Consider the following 8550-nt stretch of genomic DNA (forward strand, 5'->3'; position numbering starts at 1 on the left):
ATTTGGAGAAATTTTAATTTTTGGTAAAAAAAAAAAAAAAAATTTGGTCAAAAAAAACGACAGGCGCGTACCTGTCGTCTTTTTAAAATCGCCTGTTTGGTTTTTGGTCATTTTCTCCAAAACCACCGGCCCGATTTCAACCAAACCTTCTGCGTTGGACTCCCCTCGGACCCCCAGATGATATATCCGAGTTTGGAGAAATTTGGAGAAATTTTAATTTTTGGTAAAAAAAAAAAAAAAATTGGTCAAAAAAAGACGACAGGCGCGTACCTGTCGTCTTTTTAAAATCGCCTGTTTGGTTTTTGGTCATTTTCTCCAAAACCACCGGCCCGATTTCAACCAAACCTTCTGCGTTGGACTCCCTCGGACCCCCAGATGATATCCGAGTTTGGAGAGAAATTTTAATTTTTGGTAAAAAAAAAAAAAAAAATTTGGTCAAAAAAAGACGACAGGCGCGTACCTGTCGTCTTTTTAAAATCGCCTGTTTGGTTTTTGGTCATTTTCTCCAAAACCACCGGCCCGATTTCAACCAAACCTTCTGCGTTGGACTCCCCTCGGACCCCCAGATGATATATCCGAGTTTGGAGAAATTTAATTTTTGGTAAAAAAAAAAAAAAAAATTTGGTCAAAAAAAGACGACAGGCGCGTACCTGTCGTCTTTTTAAAATCGCCTGTTTGGTTTTTGGTCATTTTCTCCAAAACCACCGGCCCGATTTCAACCAAACCTTCTGCGTTGGACTCCCCTCGGACCCCCAGATGATATATCCGAGTTTGGAGAAATTTGGAAAATTTTAATTTTTGGTAAAAAAAAAAAAAAAAATTTGGTCAAAAAAAGACGACAGGCGCGTACCTGTCGTCTTTTTAAAATCGCCTGTTTGGTTTTTGGTCATTTTCTCCAAAACCACCGGCCCGATTTCAACCAAACCTTCTGCGTTGGACTCCCCTCGGACCCCCAGATGATATATCCGAGTTTGGAGAAATTTTAATTTTTGGTAAAAAAAAAAAAAAATTTGGTCAAAAAAAGACGACAGGCGCGTACCTGTCGTCTTTTTAAAATCGCCTGTTTGGTTTTTGGTCATTTTCTCCAAAACCACCGGCCCGATTTCAACCAAACCTTCTGCGTTGGACTCCCCTCGGACCCCCAGATGATATATCCGAGTTTGGAGAAATTTTAATTTTTGGTAAAAAAAAAAAAAAAAATTTGGTCAAAAAAAAGACGACAGGCGCGTACCTGTCGTCTTTTTAAAATCGCCTGTTTGGTTTTTGGTCATTTTCTCCAAAACCACCGGCCCGATTTCAACCAAACCTTCTGCGTTGGACTCCCCTCGGACCCCCAGATGATATATCCGAGTTTGGAGAAATTTTAATTTTTGGTCAAAAAAAAAAAAAATTTTGGTCAAAAAAAGACGACAGGCGCGTACCTGTCGTCTTTTTAAAATCGCCTGTTTGGTTTTTGGTCATTTTCTCCAAAACCACCGGCCCGATTTCAACCAAACTTCTGCGTTGACTCCCCTCGGACCCCCAGATGATATATCCGGTTTGGATGAAATTGAGAAATTTAATTTTGGTCAAAAAAAAAAAAAAAATTGGTCAAAAAAAGACGACAGGCGCGTACCTGTCGTCTTTATAAATCGCCTGTTTGGTTTTTGGTCATTTTCTCCAAAACCACCGGCCCGATTTCAACCAAACCTTCTGCGTTGGACTCCCCTCGGACCCCCAGATGATATATCCGAGTTTGGAGAAATTTAATTTTTTGGTCAAAAAAAAAAAAAAATTGTGTCAAAAAAGACAGGCGCGTACCTGTCGTCTTTTTAAAATCGCCTGTTTGGTTTTTGGTCATTTTCTTCCAAAACCACCGGCCCGATTTCACCAAACCTTCTGCGTTGGACTCCCCTCGGACCCCAGATGATATATCCGAGTTTGGAGAAATTTACAATTTTTGGTATAAAAAAAAAAAAAATTGGTCAAAAAAAATACGACAGGCGCGTACCTGTCGTCTTTTTAAAATCGCCTGTTTGGTTTTTTGGTCATTTTCTCCAAAACCACCGGCCCGATTTCAACCAAACAACTGCGTTGGACTTCCCCTCAGGACCCCCAGATGATATATCCGAGTTTGGAGAAATTTTAATTTTTGGTCAAAAAAAAAAAAAAAATTGGTCAAAAAAAACGACAGGCGCGTACCTGTCGTCTTTTTAAAATCCCTGTTTGGTTTTTTGGTCATTTTCTCCAAAACACCGGCCCGATTTCAACCAAACCTTCTGCGTTGGACTCCCCTCGGACCCCCAGATGATATATCCGAGTTTGGAGAAAATTTTAATTTTTGGTCAAAAAAAAAAAAAAAATTGGTCAAAAAAAGACGACAGGCGCGTACCTGTCGTCTTTTAAAATCGCCTGTTTGGTTTTTGGTCATTTTCTCCAAAACCACCGGCCCGATTTCAACCAACCTTCTGCGTTGGACTCCCCTCGGACCCCCAGATGATATATCCGAGTTTGGAAAGAAAATTAAATTTTTGGTCTAAAAAAAAAAAAAAATTTGGTCAAAAAAAGACGACAGGCGCGTACCTGTCGTCTTTTTAAAATCGCCTGTTTGGTTTTTGGTCATTTTCTCCAAAACCACCGGCCCGATTTCAACCAAACCTTCTGCGTTGGACTCCCCTCGGACCCCCAGATGATATATCCGAGTTTGGAGAAATTTTGAGAAATTTAATTTTTGGTCAAAAAAAAAAAAAAATTGGTCAAAAAAGACGACAGGCGCGTACCTGTCGTCTTTTTAAAATCGCCTGTTTGGTTTTTGGTCATTTTCCTCCAAAACCACCGGCCCGATTTCAACCAAACCTTCTGCGTTGGACTCCCCTCGGACCCCAGATGATATATCCGAGTTTGGAGAAATTTGGAGAAATTTTAATTTTTGGTCAAAAAAAAAAAAAAATTGGTCAAAAAAAGACGACAGGCGCGTACCTGTCGTCTTTTTAAAATCGCCTGTTTGGTTTTGGTCATTTTCTCCAAAACCACCGGCCCGATTTCAACCAAACCTTCTGCGTTGGACTCCCCTCGGACCCCCAGATGATATATCCGAGTTTGGAGAAATTTAATTTTTGGTCAAAAAAAAAAAAAAAAAATTGGTCAAAAAAAGACGGACAGGCGCGTACCTGTCGTCTTTTTAAAATCGCCTGTTTGGTTTTTGGTCATTTTCTCCAAAACCACCGGCCCGATTTCAACCAAACCTTCTGCGTTGGACTCCCCTCGGACCCCCAGATGATATATCCGAGTTTGGAAAAAAATAAATTTTTGGTAAAAAAAAAAAAAAAAATTTGGTCAAAAAAAGACGACAGGCGCGTACCTGTCGTCTTTTTAAAATCGCCTGTTTGGTTTTTGGTCATTTTCTCCAAACCACCGGCCCGATTTCAACCAAACCTTCTGCGTTGGACTCCCTCGGACCCCCAGATGATATATCGAGTTTGGAGAAATTTAATTTTTGGTATAAAAAAAAAAAAAATATTTGGTCAAAAAAAGACGACAGGCGCGTACCTGTCGTCTTTTTAAATCGCCTGTTTGGTTTTTGGTCATTTTCTCCAAAACCACCGGCCCGATTTCAACCAAACCTCTGCGTTGGACTCCCTCGGACCCCCAGATGATATATCCGAGTTTGGAGAAATTTTTATTTTTGGTTAAAAAAAAAAAAAAAAAATTGGTCAAAAAAAGACGACAGGCGGTACCTGTCGTCTTTTAAAATCGCCTGTTTGGTTTTGGTCATTTTCTCCAAACCACCGGCCCGATTTCAACCAAACCTTCTGCGTTGGACTCCCCTCGGACCCCCAGATGATATATCCGAGTTTGGAGAAATTTTAAATTTTTGGTCAAAAAAAAAAAAAAATTGGTCAAAAAAAGACGACAGGCGCGTACCTGTCGTCTTTTTAAAATCGCCTGTTTGGTTTTTGGTCATTTTCTCCAAAACACCGGCCCGATTTCAACCAAACCTTCTGCGTTGGACTCCCCCTCGGACCCCAGATGATATATCCGAGTTTGGAGAAATTTTAATTTTTGGTAAAAAAAAAAAAAAAATTTGGTCAAAAAAAGACGACAGGCGCGTACCTGTCGTCTTTTTAAAATCGCCTGTTTGGTTTTTGGTCATTTTCTCAAAACCACCGGCCCGATTTCAACCAAACCTTCTGCGTTGGACTCCCCTCGGACCCCCAGATTATATATCCGAGTTTGGAGAAAATAGGAGAAATTTTAATTTTTGGTCAAAAAAAAAAAAAAATTTGGTCAAAAAAATACGGGACCTAGGCGCGTACCTGTCGTCTTTTTAAATCGCCTGTTTGGTTTTTGTCATTTTCTCCAAAACCACCGGCCCCGATTTCAACCAACCTTCTGCGTTGACTCCCCTCGGACCCCCAGATGATATATCGAGTTTGGAGAAAGAAATTTAAATTTTTGGTCAAAAAAAAAAAAAAAATTGGTCAAAAAAAGACGACAGGCGCGTACCTGTCGTCTTTTTAAAATCGCCTGTTTGGTTTTTGTCATTTTCTCCAAAACCACCGGCCCGATTTCAACCAAACCTTCTGCGTTGGACTCCCCTCGGACCCCCAGATGATATATCCGAGTTTGGAGAAATTTTAAATTTTGGGTCAAAAAAAAAAAAAAAATTTGGTCAAAAAAGACGACAGGCGCGTACCTGTCGTCTTTTTAAAATCGCCTGTTGGTTTTTGCGTCATTTTCTCCAAAACCACCGAGCCCGATTTCAACCAAACCTTCTGCGTTGGACTCCCCTCGGACCCCCAGATGATATATCCGAGTTTGGAGATGAGAAATTTTAATTTTTGGTAAAAAAAAAAAAAAAATTTGGTCAAAAAAAGACGACAGGCGCGTACCTGTCGTCTTTTTAAAATCGCCTGTTTGGTTTTTGGTCATTTTCTCCAAAACCACCGGCCCGATTTCAACCAAACCTTCTGCGTTGGACTCCCCTCGGACCCCCAGATATGAGTTTGGAGTTTGGAGAAATTTTAATTTTTGGTAAAAAAAAAAAAAAAAATTTGGTCAAAAAAAAACGACAGGCGCGTACCTGTCGTCTTTTTAAAATCGCCTGTTTGGTTTTTGGTCATTTTCTCCAAAACCACCGGCCCGATTTCAACCAAACCTTCTGCGTTGGACTCCCCTCGGACCCCCAGATGATATATCCGAGTTTGGAGAAATTTTAATTTTTGGTCAAAAAAAAAAAAAAAATTTGGTCAAAAAAAGACGACAGGCGCGTACCTGTCGTCTTTTTAAAATCGCCTGTTTGGTTTTTGGTCATTTTCTCCAAAACCACCGGCCCGATTTCAACCAAACCTTCTGCGTTGGGACTCCCCTCGGACCCCCAGATGATATATCCGAGTTTGGAAGAAAATAAATTTTGGTCAAAAACAAAAAAAAAAATTTGGTCAAAAAAAGACGACAGGCGCGTACCTGTCGTCTTTTTAAAATCGCCTGTTTGGTTTTTGGTCATTTTCTCCAAAACCACCGGCCCGATTTCAACCAAACCTTCTGCGTTGGACTCCCCCTCGGACCCCCAGATGATATATCCGAGTTTGAGAAATTTGGAGAAATTTAATTTTTGGTCAAAAAAAAAAAAAATTGGTCAAAAAAAGACGACAGGCGCGTACCTGTCGTCTTTTTAAAATCGCCTGTTTGGTTTTTGGTCATTTTCTCCAAAACCACCGGCCCGATTTCAACCAAACCTTCTGCGTTGGACTCCCCCTCGGACCCCCAGATGATATATCCGAGTTTGGAGAAAGAAATTTTACTATTTGGTAAAAAAAAAAAAAAAATATTGGTCAAAAAAAAGACGACAGGCGCGTACCTGTCGTCTTTTTAAAATCGCCTGTTTGGTTTTTGGTCATTTTCTCCAAAACCACCGGCCCCCGATTTCAACAAACCTTCTGCGTTGGACTCCCCTCGGACCCCCAGATGATATATTCGAGTTTGGAGAAATTTTAATATTATGGTCAAAAAAAAAAAAAAAATTTGGTCAAAAAAAAAAACAGGCGCGTACCTGTCGTCTTTTTTAAAATCGCCTTGTTTGGTTTTTGGTCATTTTCTCCAAAACCACCGGCCCGATTTCAACCAAACCTTCTGCGTTGGACTCCCCTCGGACCCCCAGATGATATATCCGAGTTTGGAGAAATTTTAATTTTTGGTAAAAAAAAAAAAAAATTGGTCAAAAAAAGACGACAGGCGCGTACCTGTCGTCTTTTTAAAATCGCCTGTTTGGTTTTTGGTCATTTTCTCCAAAACCACCGGCCCGATTTCAACCAAACCTTCTGCGTTGGACTCCCCTCGGACCCCCAGATGATATATCCGAGTTTGGGGAAATTTTAATTTTTGGTCAAAAAAAAAAAAAAATTGGTCAAAAAAAGACGACAGGCGCGTACCTGTCGTCTTTTTAAAATCGCCTGTTTGGTTTTTGGTCATTTTCTCCAAAACCACCGGCCCGATTTCAACCAAACCTTCTGCGTTGGACTCCCCTCGGACCCCCAGATGATATATCCGGAGTTTGGAGAAATTTTAATTTTTGGTAAAAAAAAAAAAAAATTTGGTCAAAAAAAGACGACAGGCGCGTACCTGTCGTCTTTTTAAAATCGCCTGTTTGGTTTTTGGTCATTTTCTCCAAAACCACCGGCCCGATTTCAACCAAACCTTCTGCGTTGGACTCCCCTCGGACCCCCAGATGATATATCCGAGTTTGGAGAAAATTTTAATTTTTGGTAAAAAAAAAAAAAAAATTGGTCAAAAAAAGAGACAGGCGCGTACCTGTCGTCTTTTTAAAATCGCCTGTTTGGTTTTTGGTCATTTTCTCCAAAACCACCGGCCCGATTTCAACCAAACCTTCTGCGTTGGACTCCCCTCAGGCCCCCAGATGATATATCCGAGTTTTGGAGAATTTTAATTTTTGTCAAAAAAAAAAAAAAATTGGTCAAAAAAAGACAGGCGCGTACCTGTCAGTCTTTTAAAATCGCCCTGTTTCGGTTTTTGGTCATTTTCTCCAAACCACCGGCCCGAATTTCAACCAACCCTTCTGCGTTGGACTCCCCTCGACCCCCAGATGATATATCCGAGTTTGGAGAAAGAATTTTTAATTTTTGGTCAAAAAAAAAAAAAATTGGTCAAAAAAAAGCGACAGGTGCTTACCTGTCGTCTTTTTAAATCGCCTGTTTGGTTTTTTGGTCATTTTCTCGAACCACCGGCCCGATTTCAACCCAACCTTCTTCGTTGGACTCCCCTCAGGACCCCCAGATGATATATCCGAAGTTTGGAGAGAAATTTTAATTTTTGGTCAAAAAAAAAAAAAATTGGTCAAAAAAAGACAGGCGCGTACCTGTCGTCTTTTTAAAATCGCCTGTTTGGTTTTTGGTCATTTTCTCCAAAACCACGGCCCGATTTCAAACCAAACCTTCTGCGTTGGACTCCCTCGGACCCCCAGATGAATATCCGAGTTTGGAGAAATTTTAATTTTTGGTATAAAAAAAAAAAAATATTTGGTCAAAAAAAGACGACAGGCGCGTACTGTCGTCTTTTTAAAATCGCCTGTTTGGTTTTGGTCATTTTCTCCAAAACCACCGGCCGATTTCAACCAAACCTTCTGCGTTGGACTCCCCTCGGACCCCCAGATGATATATCCGAGTTTGTGAGAATTTTAATTTTTGGTAAAAAAAAAAAAAATTTGGTCATAAAAAAGACGACAGGCAGCGTACCTGTCGTCTTTTTAAAATCGCCTGTTTGGTTTTTGGTCATTTTCTCCCAAAACCACCGGCCCGATTACAACCAAAACCTTCTGCGTTGGACTCCCCTCGGACCCCCAGATGATATATCCGAGTTTGGAAAAAATATAATTTTTGGTCAAAAAAAAAAAAAAATTTGGTCAAAAAAGACGACAGGCGCGTACCTGTCGTCTTTTAAAAATCGCATGTTTGGTTTTTGGTCATTTTCTCCAAAACCACCGGCCCGATTTCAACCAAACCTTCTGCGTTGGACTCCCCTCGGACCCCCAGATGATATATCCGAGTTTGGAGAAATTTTAATTTTTGGTCAAAAAAAAAAAAAAAATTTGGTCAAAAAAAGACGACAGGCGCGTACCTGTCGTCTTTTTAAAATCGCCTGTTTGGTTTTTGGTCATTTTCTCCAAAACCACCGGCCCGATTTCAACCAAACCTTCTGCGTTGGACTCCCCTCGGACCCCCATTATATATCCGAGTTTGAGAATTTGGAGAAATTTTAATTTTTGGTAAAAAAAAAAAAAAAAATTTGGTCAAAAAAAGACGACAGGCGCGTACCTGTCGTCTTTTTAAAATCGCCTGTTTGGTTTTTGGTCATTTTCTCCAAAACCACCGGCCCGATTTCAACCAAACCTTCTGCGTTGGACTCCCCTCGGACCCCCAGATGATATATCCGAGTTTGGAGAAATTTGAGAAATTTTAATTTTTGGTAAAAAAAAAAAAAAAATTTGGTTAAAAGAAGACGACAGGCGCGTACCTGTCGTCTTTTTAAAATCGCCTGTTTGGTTTTTGGTCATTT

This window comes from Trachurus trachurus, assembly GCF_905171665.1.
Source record: "Trachurus trachurus genome assembly, chromosome: 15".
Classification (NCBI taxonomy): Eukaryota; Metazoa; Chordata; class Actinopteri; order Carangiformes; family Carangidae; genus Trachurus; species Trachurus trachurus.